This window comes from Chiloscyllium plagiosum, unplaced genomic scaffold (genome assembly GCF_037043375.1).
Source record: "Chiloscyllium plagiosum isolate Xiang-an unplaced genomic scaffold, Cpla_swu_hap1 HiC_scaffold_1, whole genome shotgun sequence".
Classification (NCBI taxonomy): Eukaryota; Metazoa; Chordata; class Chondrichthyes; order Orectolobiformes; family Hemiscylliidae; genus Chiloscyllium; species Chiloscyllium plagiosum.
In genome coordinates, this window is record NW_028270139.1 from 39,428,735 (window position 1) to 39,448,506 (window position 19,772).

The following is a 19,772-nucleotide window of genomic DNA, read 5'->3' on the forward strand; positions in this document are numbered from 1 at the left end:
AGATATGGGCCACGTGCTGGCAAATAGAACTAGATTATCTTAGGATGGCTGGTTGGCATGGACAACTTGGACCAGGGGTGTGTTGCTATGACTATGTGACTGCATAATTATGACAGATAGGACGTGAGGTTTTTGGAACGTCCTTTCATGTGTGAGGGCTGTACTGTTATTTTCGGAGAAGAAAGGTGAGTTGGCTTGTCGGTCGTAAGGGAAGGACAATGTGATCACTGTAGTAACGTCATGATAGATTTTCCATTATTATTCATAGTGATACCTCCTTGTTACTTCAGGTGAGATCACAGAGAAGAACTTAACCACAAAGCCTGCAATACATGAGGAATTCTCCCAAGTAATATTGTTGCCACAGACAAGTGCCTGTTTTTAATGTAAGTCACACAGAAGGTGCGCCTCATAGCACATTCATGGGTGTGTTTTTTTTAATTTGAGGAGGTTAATGAACATAACTCTTTTGGTCACATGTAAATATCGTCTGTTTATAGAGACTAGACTATCTAATTACATTTGTAATTCGTATAAGATAATAAGAGGAGACAAGGGTTTTGGAATTTTTGATACAACAGGTTTTTAAAATAAAGTATTCAAAGTATTTTTACATGCAGTTGGTTCCATCAAGTCTTTTAGGGTTCCTCATGAATCTAACACCATTTGATAATGTTCTTGTGTATTCTTTTCACATTATTAACAATAACAAGCAGTTCTCGAACCATGTCAGCTACTTAGCTAAGCGAAAGTGAGGACTGCAGATGCTGGAGATTAGAGTCGAGAGTGTGGTGCTGGAAAAGCACAGCAGGTCACGCAGCATCCAAAGAGCAGGAAAATTGATGTTTTGGGCAAAAACCCTTCATCAGGAAGCTTAGCTAAGTACAGCCAAGGGTAACTCTCCTCTGTCAAAGAAATCTGAGAAATTTTTTAAAAATGCAATATCTGTGATAATTTGGGAGTGACTTTGAATTAAGCAATCCATGGAGTATTAGCTCGAGCAGCGTCAAGTTTCACAAGCTCAGGCCTGTATGTGAGCTGGTGTCACTGGTAGAAGGAAAATGCTGAAGGTTTAAATTAAAAACAAATCCCTCTATAATCCCAATCTACTTGAACATGTTGGTTCAATTAAATGAGTCACATGGGGACACGAAGCCACTTAGAACAGCTTATAATAAGTGTCGTCCTAGTGTGTGTACCTCAGACTGTCACAGGAGAAAATATGAATATGGTTTCTGGATTTGCCGTCTGAGCTCATCTTCACTGTGAGTTGACAATAACATGAAACAGAATTTATTTCATCTGGCATCCAGTATGGAGAGTTGCTTAACAGATTTAACAAATTAATTTCACACTGGAGACAGCCACCATAAGACCATTACAAAAGACTGATCATTGTTAAATAAGGCAGTATTGTGAATAAACCAACTTCCAGAGGATTTGTGAAGAAGGGTCACGACTGGGAATATATACAGCAAACAGTCACCAGGTAAGGAAGTTATGTTACTATTGCTCTTTGTGCCATTTCAATGCCTGGCCTATGGATCAGTCAGTCGCTATAAATAAACAGTAATTGATGTTAGTAAGACTTAACCCAATGGAGTTTATTTCTGTGACAGATTGGTAGGCCACTAAATTTGGCTCATTTATATCATAGGGAACATTTTCAATACCAGTCCCAATAAATCTTGTCCAAAAACTGATCATAGTTTGTTAATTTCCCACCTCTCACACTGCAAAGAAATACTTTTTCACATTAGAGTCACGTGTCAAATATATTTGTGCACTATTTATTATTTCAACTTTGATAGAAAGGAAGATGTAAAGCCAATTTGGAAGTGTTCTTAACCATACATAACAGAAGCAAACACATTGACAAGCACAGGGCAGGTAAACACTCAACAATTTGCTCACAGATATTTCAGTCTGTACCTGGTCTCTAGAGAGTGCATTTGCTTTTCATTTGGAAACAAACTCTCCTGCAATGTTGCAGAGCTGTTCTTTCTTGCTATTTTCTCTTTTTCAGGTTTTGGGAGCCCCATGTCAGGTCAAAATAGGGTCCTGACTCCATTATATATGGGGAGTTTCCTCAAATTGATCAAATAATCGCCAAATATTGGGCTCTTCTTTCAATTAAGTGCAGTGGATGTGGTCTCAAATATGGAGGGCCAATAGAAGGCATTCAAACATTGAAGAAGCTGCAGCCTGCAGTTCAGGAGAGGTAAATGGAATACTTCCATTCTAAGGTGTTCTCTCCCCACCAACTTATTTAAGTATTAGATTTATAAATAGACCTGAAACCCATTCCAATATTATGGAAAGGGTGTCCTGCCATCGCAAGCTTCATTTTGCATTCTTGGCTGGGAGCCCTGACATTCATTAGTATGTTTGAACTGCTGCACCCAATGGAAGATATTGCTTGACTGACAGCTTCTTTGTGGTGTTCGGTGCTGTTAATTGCACAATGCTTATTTACATGAGATAAAGATTGTCAAGCACTGGTAGTGAGATTTTGGACATCTCTATAGGTCAAAGGTAAAGCCTCTATAGTCTTATCACATTAGAGAGAGATTACAATGATGGTGGTTTAACCTGAGGGTCAGATGAGGAGCAGCATTGAAAAGGCAGGACCTTTGTGGTAACCTGAGTTGACATGGGAATTGAATGTACACTGTTAACATTATTCTTTATTATAAATCTGCCATCCAGGTAGCTGTACTAACCAATCCCAAATCCTATAGCATATAGTTCCATGAACACTGCTGTAACTTAAGGTTCAATAAACAGGGTGGATGAACATGAAAGTATATTAGCTTGGCATGGAGGGTGCGAAGAATCGTTGGTGGAAGTGCATAGGTTGCTGTGGAAGTATACAAGTCTATGAGGGTGGGTAGAGGTTTGTAGATTAGCATGGAGGATAAGAGGAGCCATGTGGAATGGATGGAGGGAATGAGAAGCCATTGTGATGGGTGGAAGGACATAGGTTGATATGGGAGTGTACAAGAAAGACATTTTGAATGTAGCTTTCAAAAGGTTCCCTCATCCTTTATTATCAAGTGAGTCAAACGTTAATGGGGGCAGCAGGGAATATAGAGTTGAGGCCACACAGAGGGCAAGGAGACCCTAATTCATATGTTTGTCCAATCCAAATAATGGCCCACAATATCTGTGAAAGACCATGAATCATGACTCCTTGAAAGTGTGTCCCTACTCCACAAAGGTTAAAGAAAACTTGGAGATCAATATCCCCACAAAAGGTCTAGATAGGTCAGGAATGCAGTGTGCAGGCTCACGATCTGTACCTTTATAGCTCCTTGACAAAAAAACAGAAATGTCAGAAATGGGTTTGGAAATCCTAGGATTGGGAGTTAGCTGCCTTGCCTAAACATCTAGGTAAAAACAATGACTGCAGATGCTGGAAACTAGAGTCTAGATTAGAGTGGTGTTGGAAAAGCACAACAGGTCAGGCAGCATCCGTGGAGCAGGAAAATCGACGTTTCGGGCAAAAGCCCTCCATCAGGAATAGAGGCAGGGGGCCTGCAGTGGAGAGATAAATAAGAGGGGGTGGGGGTGGGGAGAAAGTAGCATAGAGTACAATAGGTGAATGGGGCTGGGGATGGAGGTGATAGGTCAGAGAGGAGGGTTGAGTGGATAGGTGGAAAGGAAGATAGGCAGGTAGGACAGGTCATGAGGGTGGTGCTGAGGTAGAAGGCTGGAGCTGGAGTGAGGTGCACCACCCTCATGACCTGTCCTACCTGCCTATCTTCCTTTCCACCTATACACTCCACCCTCCTCTCTGACCTATCACCTCCATCCCCAGCCCCATTCACCTATTGTACTCTATGCTACTTTCTCCCCACCCCCACCCCCATCTCATTTATCTTCCATTGCAGGCACCCTGCCTCTATTCCTGACGAAGGGCTTTTGCCCGAAAAGTCGATTTTCCTGCTCCTTGGATGCTGCCTGACCTGCTGTGTTTTTTCCAGCAACACTCAAACCTTGCCTAAAGATCTGCACAGTGCAGAGACACCACAAAAAATCCAGTCCATTAAATTAATTTTACTTGCATATTGTCACCAGACTTTTGTACGTTTATACAATGGTATTTCTACAGTTCAGATTTCCTTTGTTAAACCCTTGTCAGTGCAAGTTGATTAAACAATAATCCAAGTTTAATGCATGAAATCTAAACCGAAATTAATACATATATTGACAAAGCCAGTCAAAAGAAAAATCGGTTTAATGTTACTTTTGACCAAGCTTTAGGTCCTCTGTCTTAATTCCTCCTTGATAAGCTTGGTGTCACATTTTCTTGGTTAATATCACTGGTGAAGTTTCTTGAAATGTTATTAAATGTTCATAGAACATAGAACAATACAGCACAGAACAGGCCCTTCGGCCCACGATGTTGTGCTGAACATTTGTCCTAGCTTAAGCACCTATCCATGTACCTATCCAATTGCCACTTAAAGGTCACCAATGATTCTGACTCTGCCACTCCCACAGGCAGCGCTTTCCATGCCCCCACCACTTTTATAATTGCAAATGTTGTTGCTTTTCATCAAAATGTCTGATTTGTTGGGTGATATTACTGAATTGCTTACATTTGTGATATTTATGGAACACAGTCTGGTTTAATGTGTAATACTAATTTACAATGATGGTTGCATTGTGTTATGGAGTATGAATCAGTATTAGATGATTAACTATACAAAACATGTGCAACAGGGAACATCACTGAACTTTTAACAAGCAAGTAAAACACAATAAAAACTGAAGAAAAAGAGAAAGAAAGACTGTGTTGAACTCCTTTATTAGGCTTCACTTAATCTTTGAAAAAGGAATCTGTGATATAATGCAGACAATGGTAAAGGGGTTTAATGACAGTTGATAGTACAAGGAGCAGTAGATTATGACAGTAATTACATTGGATTGCATTCAGCACAGCCTTTCACCCCAGCCTGTCCATAACTGACATTTATGTCACCCCACTCTGTGTCCTCCTGCTCCCTTTCAGCTAACACCATCAGCACAAGCTTTCACATGTCGAGCAGAGAAGTGCCAGATGAAATTTAATGCAGAGAAGTGTGAAGTGGTTCATTTTGTTAGAAGAATACAAAATTGGAGAAATAATATAAAATAAAGGTAACAATTCTAAAAGGGGCACAGAAGCAGAAGGAGCTGTATGTATTTGTGCATAAATCATTAAGGTGGCAGTGCAGGCTGAAAGAACAGTCAGAGCATATAGTATCTTCAGTTCCTTTCAATAGATGCATAGAGTACTCAATCAAGTGAGTTATGGCAAAATTATATAGAACACTGGTCTGCTTCAATTGAAGTTTTGAATCCAATTTGGTGTCAACTGTAGAAAGGATGGGAAGGCATTACAGACAATGCAGAAGAGATTCATAGGATTGTTTCCAGGAATGAAAAACTACAGTTACGTGGATAAATGAGAAAAGATGGTTGAGTATTCAAAATTATGAGGTGTCCAGGCAGAGTGGATAGGAAAACGTTGTTTCCACTATTGGAAGGATTGAGAACAAGAGGACTCAGATTTAAGGTCATTGTCAAAACAAGCAATGGAAACATGAGAAAAAAAGACTTCACACAGTGAGTGATTGGGAGCTGGAATGGTATTGCCTCAGCGTGTGGTGGAGGCAGATTCAATAGACATATTCTAGGGACAATTCAATTATTAGCTGAAAAGGATTAGCGTACAGTAAGGATAAAGTGTTGAGTTCCTGAGGTGAATTGTTCGTTTGGAAAGCCACCTCTGACATGGCAGGCTGACTTAGCTGTAATTATTCTATGATTCGGTGTTTATCTAGTTTGACTTTAAATGCATCTATATTATTTACCTTAAATACACCTTAGAGTCATAGAGGCTAAGGAAACAGACCTTTCAAGTCCAACCAGTATGTGCTGGTCATAATTACAAATTAAACTAGCCCCACCTGCCTGTGCTTGGCTCTTATTCTGTCAAACATTTCTTATTCATGTCCTTATCAGAATGTTTTTCAGATGTTTGTTACTGTACCCACATCCATCACTTCCTCTGGAAGTTCATTCCACATATGAACCACCCTCCATGTAAACAAATATTGCCCCTCATTTTTAAAATCTTTCTCCTCTCACCTTAAAAGCATTTCCTCTCGTCTTGAAATCCTAAGGGAAAAATACCAGCCATTCACCTAATCCATATCCTTTAATATTTTATAAGCTTCCATAAGATCACTCCTCAACCTCCTACGTTTCAGTGAAAAGAAATCCCAGCCGATCCAGCCTCTCCCTGCATCAAACCTTCCATTCCTGGCAACATCCCGGTAAATCTCTCTGAACCCTCACCAGCTTAATAATGTCCTTCCCATAACAGGGCCACCAGAATCGGACACAGTATTCCAGAAGAGGCCTCACCAACCTTCTGTACAACCTTAACATGACGTCCCAACTCCTATACTCTAAACAATGAATGCAAGTGTGCTACATATCTTCTTTACCACCCTATCTATACATGACACAAACTTCAAAGAATTATGTACCTGAACTCATTGGTCTCGCTGTTCTACAACACTATCCAAGGTCCTACTTTTAATTGTATGACTCCTAGAAGTCCATGCTAATCTCTGAAGTGTGACTTGATCAAAAGCCTTTTAAAAGTTGATGTATATTCACACCCAAATCATATATATAAATGATGAAAAACAGTGGACCCAGCACCAATCCTTATGGCATACTACTGGTCACAGGCCTCTAGTCTGAAAGGCAACCCTGCATCACCACACTTTATCTCCTACATTCAAGTCAATTTCGTATCCAAATGGCGAGACCCCCATGGATTCCATGTGATCTAAACTTGCTAACCAATCCACCCAACAGAATCTTGTCGAATGCCTTGCTGAAATATATACTGAAAATGTCCACCGCTCTGTTTTCATCAATCTTGTTTGTCACTTGCTCAAAAAACTCAATCAAGTTAAAGAGTCAAAGAATCATGGAGATGTACAGCATCTGAGCAGACCCATCAGTCCAACTCATTCATGCTGACGAGATATCCTAAACTAATCTAGTCTCAGTTCCCAGTGACCAACATCCCTCTAAACCCCACCTATTTGTATATCCATCCAGATGCTTTTTAAATGTTATAATTGTACCAGCCTCCACTACTTCCTTTGGCAGCTCATTCCATACACACACCATTCCCTGGGGGAAAAAGTGGCCTCTTAGGTCCCTTTTATATCTTCCCCCTCTCACCTTAAACCTATGCCTTCTAGTTTTGGACACCCCTACTCTGGGGAAAAGACCTTGACAATTCACTTTATCCATGCCCTCATCATTTTATAAGGTCACCACTCAGCCTCCAATGCTCCAGGGAAATTGGCCCTGAGTTTATTCAGCCTCTCCCTATAGCTCAAACCCTCCAATCCTGGCAACATCCTTGCAAATATTTTCTGAACCCTTTCAAATTTCACAACATCTTTCCTGTAGTAGGGAGACCAGAACTGAACACAGTATTCTAAAATTGGTCTAACCAATTTCATGTACAACTGCAACATAACCTCCCAACTCCTATACTCAATACACTGACCACTAAAGGCAAGCTTACCAAATGCCTTCTTCACTGTCATGTCTACCTGTGACTCCACTTTCAACGAACTATGAACCTGTTCGCTTTATTTGACAACACTCCCCAGGATCTTAACACTAAGATTACTGAGACACGATTTTCCACAAACAATAACCCTAATCGTTCCTTGCCTTTCCATCTACATGTCAATCCTATCCCTCAGAATCCTCTCCAACAACTTATCTACCACTGACATAAAGCTCACCAGCCTATATTTCCCTGGCTTTTCCTAAGAGTCTTTCTTAAATAATGGCACCACATTAGAAACCCTTCACTCTTCCAACACCTCACCCATGGCTGTCAATGATACAAATATCTCAGCAATCACTTTCCACAGAGTTCTGGGAGATACCTGATCAAGTCCCAGGGATTTATCCACCTTTATGGGTTTTAAGATATTCAGCAATACCTTGTCTCTAATATAGAGACCTTTCAAGATATCACTGTCTGTTTCTCCAAGTACCCTAGTATCCATATGCTTCTCCACAGTAAAAATAGATGTGAAATACTCATTTAGTATCTCACCCACCTCCTGCGGTTCCACGTATGGACAGCCTTTTTGATCTTTATGGGGTCCTATTCTCTCCATAGTTACCCTTTTGCCCTCAATGGTTTTGTAGAATCTCTTTGGATTCTCCTTAACCCTATTTGTCAAACATATCTCATGTCCCCTTTCCTGATTTCCCTCGAGTAGACTCCTATTGCCCTTATACTCCTCTAGTGATTCACTCCATCCTAGCTGTGTACCCCTGATATATGCCTTCTTTTTTCTTGACCAAAGCCTCAATTTTCCTAGTCATCCAGCATTCCCATTCACCAGTCTTGCAATTCATACTAACAGGAACATACTGCCGATAAACTCTCGTTACCTTATTTTTGAAGGCCTCCCATGTTCTGGCCATCCCTTTACCTGCAAATAGCTTCTCCCAATCAACGTTTGAAAGCTTTTGCCTAATACCAACAAAACTGGCCTTATTCCAATTAAGAACTTTAACTTTTCGTTCAGGTTTATCTTTTTCCATACCTATTTTAAAACCAATGGAACTATGAAGACCCAGTGCTACCGACTGCTACTTAGTCCCTTACCTTGCCTTATTTCCCAAGAGAAAGTCAAGTTTTGCTCCTTCTCTCATATGTACATCCACATTCTCAATCTGAAATTTTCTTGTTCATGCATATATTCAAGCCCTTAACATGATCCCAGCCTATATTAGGAAAGTTAACATCACCTACCATTACAACCCTATTATTCTTAAAGATATCTGAGATCTCCTTTCAAATTTGCTTCTGAATTTCCCATTGAGTATTGGGGGGGGGTGGGGTGGGGGGTTGCTGTAGTACAATCCCCCAATAAGGTGATCATTCTTTTCTTATTTCTCAGTTCCATCCAAATAACTTCACTGGATGCATTCACAGGAATATGCTTCCTAAATACAGCTGTAGTGTTATCCCTAGCCAAAAATGCCACTCACCCATCGACTCTTGCCCTGTCTCTATCCACCTACAGATAAAGGTGCCCAGAAATCATCCCTTTTCTGCTGAAAAAACAAATAGGTGCAGTTTTCAAGTGTTGGGTGAACCTCCATTCACTCTCCTATGCTTTTCTACCTAATGATTAGATCCCCTGTGGAAACAGGCCATTTGGCTCAACAACTCTTTGAAGAGTTATCCACCTCCTTACATTTATCCCTGAGTAATGCACCTAATATGATGGGCAACTTAGCATGGCCAATTTACCTGACCTGCACATCTTTGGATTACGGGAGGAAACCCACACAGACACAGGGAGAACGTGCAAACTTCACACAGTCGCCCATGGTGGGAATCAAACCTGGGTCCCTGGTGCTGTGACACAGCAGTGCTAACCACTGAGCTACTATGCTGCCCCAAACACATTGACTCCATCTATAAATGCAAATTATTGATTGTGCTCCTCTAGAAGCGATTGCAGCTGCTGAATAATTTTTCCATGCAAGCCTTCATTCCAGGCAACCAACACTTCAACTGCAAAGTTGCAAGCCCACAACAATATATTACTGATCTAATCTCATTTTCATAAATATCTTATATACATACCTGCATTTCATCTTTTTATGCATTTAGTTAGTAACTTTGTTAACTTTTGCCGAAGTAACCTTTGGCGGTGCATTCTAAATTAACCTTTATTTTGTTTAAGATTAAAGCTTTGCTGCTGGTTATTTTTAACATGACTCACTCGCCAATTAAAAGGGGGCTAGTGACACACATTCAATTTCCTAGCTCTCAGATCATTGTGTGGAAATGCGTTTTTTGTGGTCATGACACCAGTTCTACTATTCCTAAACTCAACAGTCCAACTATTGTTTGCATTGTATTAAATGATATGAAAGGCCCAACAACTTGCTATTTAAAGGAATCATGAACTAATTACAGATCATTTTGTCTGACTATCAGTGCAATTATATGTATTTTCAGACCCTTCCTGTAATTGATGAGTTGGAATTATTTATAGTTGTCTGTTGTTGAAGTACTTTTATGTTTATTTAAAAGCTAGCGGTGGTAAAAATAGCTTCCAGACATGGGTAGCCTAGTGTGGCTTCTTCTGGTAATTGAATTTGACTGCAAATTTAAAGAGAAGACACACGAGTGATGGTGCTGTAAGGAGGGAGAGGCTCTCAGCAAGAGACTGTCAGGGGGCTGTCATTAGGGAGCAATTCTTATAGCTCAACTTCAGTTGCTTCAGAGGACCAACGCTTGAGCAGTCTTCATTCCACAGAAGAAGCTTCAACTGAGCTCTTGCACATCTTGAAACCCCAACTGTAACCTCGAAACAAATCAAGGGCAGCACTGCCACTGATCGTCAAGGTAACAGATCTTTTTTTGTAATTTGTGCCCCTCGCTTCCTTCAAGGCTGACCCTGGAGATGTTAGCAACATCCCACAGTTTGCAACGGCAGGTGCTCACTGTCGTTCTCCAACATGGGTTTGAGGGCACGGAGATTTTATAAAGCCCACCGGGTTGGGAAATGTGGCATCCAGGTGAATAAACCATTCAGAATGCGAAACTCAGATTTAAGATGCACAGGTATAGTTAATGATATGTTCCTGGTGTGTCAACCTCACGCAATCTTGGGTGAGTTTCTACCTACAACGTATTTGCATGCTAGTAATTCTTGTTAAGCTATTTTCTAAAAAGTACATCCTATCTTTAACATGAAGTCAGCTGTACACGAGAATCTCGTGACGTCTGGTTCGTGATCAGTTAAAGACTGCGTGCCCCAGCTGACTTTGCAGTTTTGGAAAAGGTCTGTGGTTTCCTATATTTAACTCCACGGTACATAGGAGAGCTGCAGGAGAGGGGATTGTTGCTGGGAGAACAGCGGGTGGGGCTGGCTCAGGCAGGAACAGAGGATATGAAGTGGGAATAGCCAGTCAATGTCGGGCTCATGTTTGGGTAGCATGACTTTGTTATCTTCCTATTAAAGGGCTGTCCACTCCCACACCCTTGAAAACTCTTCATCAATAATCTTACATAATAAAAATAACAATGGTAAAATTTCCATCTTTTGTAACACCATATCATTGCTCAACTTTGTGGCTGCCTCAGCTGATATGCTGCTGAAGCCCTCAACCATGCCTTCATTACCTCAATAGTTGACTCTTCCAATGCACTCCTGGCTTATCTCTCCACTCTCTTCAAACTTGAGGTCATCTAAAACTCTGCAAACATGTCTTGACACTCAACAAGTCCCATTCCTCTATCATCTCTCCACTCACTGACCGACATTGTCTCCCAAGCAAAGTGTTGACCTTCATAAACGTTTCACTTATGTTTACAAATCCCTTCATGGCTTTTCTCTAAATTATCTCTGCGATCTCCTCCAGCCTTCCAACCCTCTGATACACATTTCCTCTAATTCTGGAATTTTGTGCAATCACCAGTATTATCTCCACGACTGATGACCATTCAGTTGCCTAGGTCCCAAGCTCCGGAATTTCCTCCTTAAACACCACCATCTCTTTACTATGATTTTCTTCTTTAAGGAGAAAGTGAGGTCTGCAGATGCTGGAGATCAGAGCTGAAAATGTGTTGCTGGAAAAGCGCAGCAGGTCAGGCAGCATCCAGGGAACAGGAGAATTGACGTTTCGGGCATAAGCCCTTCTTCAGGAAGGGCTTATGCCCGAAACATCGATTCTCCTGTTCCCTGGATGCTGCCTGACCTGCTGCGCTTTTCCAGCAACACATTTTCTTCTTTAAGGCCTTTCTTAAAGCCTATCTCAATGACCAATCCTGATGGACAGGATGTACACATATTTGGAAAGGAAAGGACTGATTAGGGATAATCAACATGACTTTGTGCACAGGAAATCATGTCTCACAAACTTGATTGAGCTTTTTAAAGAAGTAACAAAGAGGATTAATGAGGGCAGAACAGTAGATACGATCTGTATGGACTTCAGTAAGGTGTTGGACAAGGTTCCACATGGGAGACTAGTTAGCAAGATTCGATCTCATGGAATACAGGGAGAACTGGCCATTGGATACAGAACTGGCTCAAAGGTAGAAGACAGAGGGTGGTGGTGGAGAGTTGTTTTACAGGCTGGAGGCCTGTGATCAGTGGAGTGCCACAAGAATCGCTGCTGGATCCACTACTTTTCGTCACTTATATAAATGATTTGGATGTGAGCTTAAGAGGTACAGTTAGTCAGTTTGCAGATGACACCAAAATTGGAGATGTAGTGGACAGTGAAGAGGGTTACCTCAGATTACAACAGGACCTTGATCAGATGGGCCAATGGACTGAGTAGTGGCAGATGGAGTTTAATTTAGGTAAATGTAAGGTGCTGCATTTTGGGAAAGCAAATCTTAGCAGGACTTATACCTTTAATGATAAGGTCCCAGGGAGTGTTGCTGAACAAAGAGAGCTTGGAGTGCAGGTTCATAGCTCCTTGAAAGTAAAGTTGCAGGCAGATAGGATAGTGAAGAAGGCGTTTGGTATGCTTTCCTTTATTGGTCAGAGTATTGAGTACAGGAAGTCATTTGTGGCTGTAAAGAACTTTGGTTAGGCCACTTTTGGAATTTTGAATGCAATTCTAGTCTCCTTCCTATCAGAAAGATGTTGTGAAACTTGAAAGGGTTCAGAAAAGATCTACAAGGATGTTGCCAGGGTTGGAGGATCTGAGCTACAGGAAGAGGTTGAACATGCTGGTGCTGTTTTCCCTGGAGTGTCAGAGGCTGAGGGGTGACCTTACAGAGGTTTATAAAATCATGAAGGGCATCAATAGGGTAGATAGACAAAGTCTTTTCACTGGGGTGCGGGAGTCCAGAACTAGAGGGCATAGGTTTAGGGTGAGTGGGGAAAGGTATAAAAGAGACCTAAGGGGCAACGTTTCACACAGAGCGTGGTATGAGTATGGAATGACCTGCCAGAGGATGTGGTGGAGTCTGGTACAATTGCAACATTTAAGAGGCAGTTGGATGGGTATATGAATAGGAAGGGTTTGGAGGGATATGAGCTGGATGCTGGCAGGTGGGACTAGATTGGGTTGAGATATCTGGTCAGCATGGATGAGTTGGACCGAAGGGTCTGTTTCCATGCTGTACATCTCTATGACCCTATGACTGTATGACCAAGGTTTGGATCATCTGACCGAATACGATTTTTGTTGCTCAGTATCACATGCTTTCATAATGCTGCTATGAAATGGCTTGGGATCATTTCATTATGCTAAAGGGTCTGTATAACCATAATATTTTTGTTATTATTTGCTTTATGCTCCAAGACTAGTATTGTTTTCTATGTGCATCGTCAGTGAATGTTTTCTGAAAACTCAGTGTAGATGAGTCCCCCTGCCTTCTCCTCCACCTCCATCATTCTGTGTGCAAACAGCTTGTCCTTTTCTGTTGCCTCTCCTCATCTCCATTGCAGGCCAAGGTAACTACAACACTTGACAGCAAGTGATCTAAGCAGAACTTTGTCAGATCCATACATGGCTTTCACCCTAACTTCCTGTGGACATCACCAAAGTTAAATGATGGTGGAAAACCCACCAACCTCATTCAAGAGTTAGTGATAATCAAGCAGCAGCCAACTGTTGTTGCCTTTAAACAGTGTTGTTGGGAGAGCCCTTCATCGCTACCGAATGGTGTTCAGTGATGTATGTTTAAGAGAATGGAATATTCTACTCCCAAAAATCTATAGGCCAGTGATACTGCAACTAACATTAGGATTATGACCACCAGGAAACCTATCCACTGATCCTGGCAAACTTTTCAAAATCCAGGTATATTCCCTAAACTGCCTGTAAGTCGCTAGTATCAAGATATCAGGTACATTGTGCAAGTGAGAGAAGCCAGGCAAGGCTAGTCAGTGCTAGTGCCTGGTGTTGGGAGGATGTGCAGGAGGGTGCATGTAGGTGGGGGAAATGCTTTGGAAGGGATGGTGCAGGGCAGGGGGGGATGGTGTGAGAATAAATGGGCACACTGTCAAGTTCTACACTTTGCGCTTGAAAATGAAAAGCAAATTGTCAAATCTGATCCATGACAGAATGACCAATTGTTATAAAATAAAATAAGGGTCACTTCAACTCGGGAAAAGGATATGTAGCGATGGTGCTGGTCAGAAGTGTTTGGCAAATATGAGGATGGTGGGGGGTTTTCAATATGAAGTGTAATGGGGAAATCATAATTGCGAGGGGATGTGCTGTCTCAATTTGACAACTTATCTTGTTTTCTCACATTGCGAACTCTCTACTAGCTGCCTCACTCACTTACAGTCCCATTTGAATCGCTCAAACTCAAATTGGAGGCTCCCAGGATCTGTTTCCATAGGCTGTACTAGAAAACCAAAAATTGTCCCATAAGGAATAAAGAATCCTTTAAAGTATGGGAGAGTTGGTCCTCTGAATGACAGCCTGGACCCCCACTTGTGTTCCACAGTCACTGAAAGGTCAACTGCTATGCTTTCTCTGAAACAGACATTGTGAAACAGACCATATACCTGCTCCTAAGGTACAGAAATCCAAAATTCAGTGTCTTATCAAAGGCTTTGCAACGGAACTCTTTGGCAAAAATCTACCAACTTTGCTGATGTGCTTTCACCCATTTTCACTGCTTTCTTTGTACGATATAATATCCATATGACTGTAATTTAGGTCATTGCACAATTAACTTTCCATGAATTCTAAGTGTCTCATTGACCTGATATCCAATTCGGGTAAAGATGATTAAGTTAAACAGTTTAATCAACGTTGCTAAGATACAGTTGGTTTGTTAGCCAAGGTAAGTGAGAATCAAACTGACTTATTTCCATTGAATCAAAAATAATTTACAAACACTCCAAAATCATCAGTAGTATACTTACTTGGAACATGATACATTTGCACTGTGCAACTCTTATTTATAAAGATAAAGTATAGAATAGAATAAAAAAAGGAGGGAAAAGCCCAAACATGTAATTAAAAGTTTGGTCAGGAATATCTTCTGGCTTTCACCCACTCAGCTATTGTTACTTCAGCAAAAACACAAAGGGGTAGAGTCAGTGAATTGTCTCAAAGCTTGAACTTGGGGAAATAAATAATGATATCTTGAAGTATCCATATTAAAGAAGAGGAAGTGTTGGAGGTTTTAAAACACAGAAAGGTATTTAAATCCCCAGGGTCTGATCAGGTGTTTTCGAGAACTCTGTGGGAAGCTGGGAAGGGATTGCTGGGCCCTTTGCTCAGATATTTGTGTCACTGATAGCCTTGGGTGAGGTGCCGGAAGATTGGATGGTGGTTAATGTGTAGTGCCATTATTGAAGAAAGGTTGTGAGTAAAACGCAGGGGACCAGTGAACCTTCTGTCAGTGGTAGGGACATTGTTGGAAGGGATTCTGAGTGACAGGATTTACATGCATTTGGAAAGGCAAGGAATGATTAGAGATAGTCAGCATGGCTTTGGGTGTGAGAAATTGTGTCTCACTAACTTGGCTGAGTTTTTTGAAAGAGTGACAAAGAAGATTGTTGAAAGCAGAGCAGTGGATGTTGTCCAAATGGAATTTAAAAAGGTGTTCGACAAAGTTTTGCCAGGTGGACTAGTTAATAAGTTTAGATCACATGGGATTTGGGGAAGCTAGCCAATTGGATACAAAATTGGCTTGAAGGTAGGAGACAGGGTAATGGTGGAAGGATAGTTTTCAGAGTGGAGGCCTGTGACCAGTGGTGTGCCACGAGGATCAGTGCTGGGTCCACTGCTTTTTGTCATTTATATAAAGGATTTGAATGTGAATATCAGAGGTATGGTTAGGAAGTTTTTAGATGACAACAAAATAATTGGTGTAGTGGACAGGGAAGAAGATTATCTCCAGAGTACAACAGGACCTTGAACAGATGGACCAATGGTCCAAGGATTAGTAGGTGAAGTTTAACTTAGATAACCATGAGCTGTTGCACTTTGGCATGGCAAAGCAGGGCAGGAATTACACAGTAAATGATAGGGCCCAGGGGAACGTTGCCGAACAAAGACACTGAGAGGTGCAGGTGCATCGCTCCTTGAAAGTGGAGTCACAGGTAGACAGGCTGGTGAAGGAGGTGTTTCGGACCCTTGCCTTCATTGGTGAAAACATTGTGTATAGGAATTGGGAAGTCATGTTGCAGTTATACAGAACATTGCTTAGGCCACTTTTGGAATACTGCATACAAATCTGGTCGCCCTTTTATAGGATGGATGTTGTTAAATTGAGAGGGTGCAGAAAAGAAACTTGCTGGTACTGGAGATCTGAGCCATAGGAAGAGACTGAATAGGTCGGGCTATTTGCCCTGGAGATTGAGAATGACCTTATTGAGGTTTATAAAATCATGAGCTCAATGGATAGGATAAATATCCAAGGTCTTTTTCCTTGGAGTCCAAAACTAGAGGACATAGGTTTAGATTAGGTACCCTACAGTAGGGAAGCAGGCCCTTCAGCCCAACAAGTCCATATCAACCCTCCAAAGAGTAATCCACCCAGACCCATTCCCCATATTTATCCCTGACTAATGCAATGGGCAATTTAGTATGGCCAATTCACCTGGCCAGCACATCTTTGGATTGTGGGAGGAAACCCAAGCAAACACAGGGAAGAATGTCACCCAATGCAGGAATTGAACCTGGGTTGCTGCTGTTATGAGGCAGTAGTGCTAACCACTGAGCCAACATGCCATTTAACGTGAGAGTGATAAGTTTAAAAGGGTGCTGAGGGGTAACTTTTTAAGGCAGAAGGTGGTGCATGTATGGAATGAACTGCCAGAGGATGTGATGAAGGCAGGTAAAATTGCAACATTTAAAAGACATTTGGATGGGTACATGAATAGGAAGGATTTAGAGGGTCACAGGCCAAATGCTGGCAAATGGGTCGAGGTCAGAATGGAGAGTCTTGTTGGTGCAGATGAGTTGGACCAAAGAGTCTGTTTCCATGTTGTATGACTCTATGACTCTTTGGTGGCAGAGAAGGAGAATGGCTGAAGAAATTACCAGCCAATGCTGGAATGGTTCAGTGGTTCAGTCAGTGGTTGGAAAGAATTCTATCTTCACCAGGCCCAGGGAAATACAACAAAGTCCCTGCTGTTTTATCAAGTTTGGCCAAAGCTGCGAGAGGTAGTCCCAGGTTCCATTAATATATCCCAAACTTAATGGGAGCCACCAAAAATAGCCAGACGAAGTTACTGCAAGGGCCTACTGGTGAACACCAGAGTCTGTGGTGGGGTCTAGGGGGCAAGCTGGAGATATTGAAGGCAAATCTCAACTTACTTCTAAGCTTCTCTAACGTTCACCTGATCCATCTATGACTTTTCCCTTTCCTTCCTGGACTTCACTGTTTCCATTTCTGGGAATAGGCTGACCACTAATGTCCATATTTCCTCCCAGTTTCTGTATCTCATTTGCATCCTTTCTGATAATACCATCTTCCATTTGGATGTCTCCAGCCCATTTCCCCTTTCCATTAATTGATGAATGTCCTCACCATGGCTGACAGGGCATCTTCCCCTCCCCTTTACTTTCAGCATTATGTAGGGTGAGCTGCTCCCACCACAATACCCTGTCCACACTTAACAATTCTTGACCACAGTCTCTCCACCCACTGCACCTTTCCATATAATCACAGAAGGTGTAAAACTTGCTTTCACATCCTTCCTCCTTAATACTAAAGACCACTTTCTAGGCAAAGCAGCATTTTACTTGCACTTCTTTCAACTAGTCTATTGTACACATTGTAGTCTCCTTTACATTGGAATGCAGACCTGGTGGAACACCTCTGCTGTGTGCATAGGAAAGATTCTGATCTTCCACTTGTTTGTGATTTCAATAAACCATCTTTACCCCAAGCTAACATTTCCATGCTGCGCCTGCTGCAGTGTTCGACTGACGCAAAGTACAGACTGGAGGAAGATCCCCTGTATTTCTGCTTAGTCACTTTGCAGTGTCTTGGACTGGATATTGCGTTCCACAACTTCAGAGCGTAATATCTATATCCGCCATTTTGATTACAACTTCCACAGCCCCCTTCCCCCCCCATCCTTCTCACCCATGTCTTGTTAGCTTTGTTCTCGGCAGAATGGACACATTTTCTCCTATTTATACCTATCAGTTACGTTTATTTTCATTACCTATCCATCCTTTACCTCCTTTTGTCTTTTGTTTTAGGCACCTTCACCATCTGTTTCATGCACTCCTTGCCACCCTCTCCCACCCCCCACTTTTGTTAACAGCATAAAAACACAATTTTTCCTCCCCCTTTAGCTCTGAATAAGCTGTATCAGATTTGAAACACTAATTGTTTCTCTTTCCACAGATGCTGCCAGATCTAGGGTGGCACAGTGACTCAGTGGCTAGCACTGCTGCCTCACAGTGCCAGGGACTTGCGTTCAGTCCCTGCCTTGGGCACTGTCTGTGTGGAGTTTGTACATTCTCCCTGTGTCTGCGTGGGTTTCCTCCCACAATCCAAAGATGTGCAGGCCAGGTGAATTGGCCATGCAAAATTGCACAACGTGTTAGGAGCATTAGGTCTGGGTGGGTTGCTCTTTGGAGGGTCGGTGTGGACTTGTTGGGCCAATGGGCCTGTTTCCATACTGTAGGAAATCTAATCTAACCTGCTAACTTTCTCCAGCACTTATTGTTGTTATTTCAGATTTCCAGCATCTGCATCATTTTGCTTTTATTATTTTAAACCTTGCCTGAAATAGTTGTGAAAATTCCTTGTGTGTTGGTATTACACAATAATAACAGGAATTTATGTGCTTACACAATCAAATGCCTCAGGTGGAACTAGCTCTAGTTAATTAGCCAAAACTCAGAGGGGAAAGGATAACCATGGTTCCCAATCCTGATCATACAATCCCCACAATTTACACTCTGAAGTAAAATGGGATTGAGTTACATTCTCATTTTCTCATGTTCTCATGTTTGGTTCACATCTGGAAAATGGGCACTTGCCTGAGATTCAGGATGAATACTGATACCAGTGGAATTGTAAGTGTGTCTTGCTGCTTATAAAAAACAGAAATTTTCATTTTTTTAATTGTGCAAATGCATGATTCTAGTCATTTGTAATTATAATTCATATGGTTTCATTTTTACCTTTCCCATTGACACTGATGGTTCAGATATTAGTATTCATCAAATACACTATTGTTGCCTGAACAGAAAATGAACATATACTGCTGGGAGGAAATGTTTAAGAAATTAATAACATAGCCATGAAATCATGAAATTCCAGAGGATATTTATGCAGCAGATCTAGAATCAGGTGAATCTTCTAGCTGGTCAATGGGTGATCGTTTCTCACACACTTGGATTCAGGAGGGTTTGCGCGCTTCTTGTGCTATGCCACATTAAAGTAATGGAAGTTGACCTGGTTCTCCATCCAATAATGTTACATCATTTTAAAAGCTACTGCTTTTCATTAAGTTGCATTTCTGAAATCAATCTGTCATCCAAATTCCTTCCTTGCTTGGGAGCCAAGATGTTTCTGCTTCATGCTCCTGAATTATCTCGATCAATAATCATGTGGTGATAAAATTAGTTTTTTCACAATACAATCTTGTTTCACACTTCATATTTCACTTACACACTTCCTATGTAAAATGCAAGAATCTCTTTCCATTTCCCATATTGGTAAGACTCCAAGTTAGCTAAAAATAACTATACAA

At 41.5% G+C, this 19,772-nt stretch overlaps 1 protein-coding gene across 2 annotated transcripts in view; it reads left to right on the top strand.

Annotated features, from left to right (window-relative positions):
• The first annotated feature begins 1,241 nt into the window (after positions 1-1,241).
• Positions 1,242-19,772, top strand: part of LOC122552750 (serine/threonine-protein phosphatase with EF-hands 2-like) — a 60,129-nt gene continuing 41,598 nt past the window's right edge. Inside the window, exon 1 of one of the 2 annotated variants that reach the window (XM_043695670.2) lies at positions 1,242-1,489. The gene's annotated coding sequence lies outside the window, so the exon portion shown is untranslated. Of the gene's footprint in view, positions 1,490-10,321; positions 10,472-19,772 lie in introns of those variants that run through there. The other variant, XM_087986001.1, reaches the window with a different exon arrangement.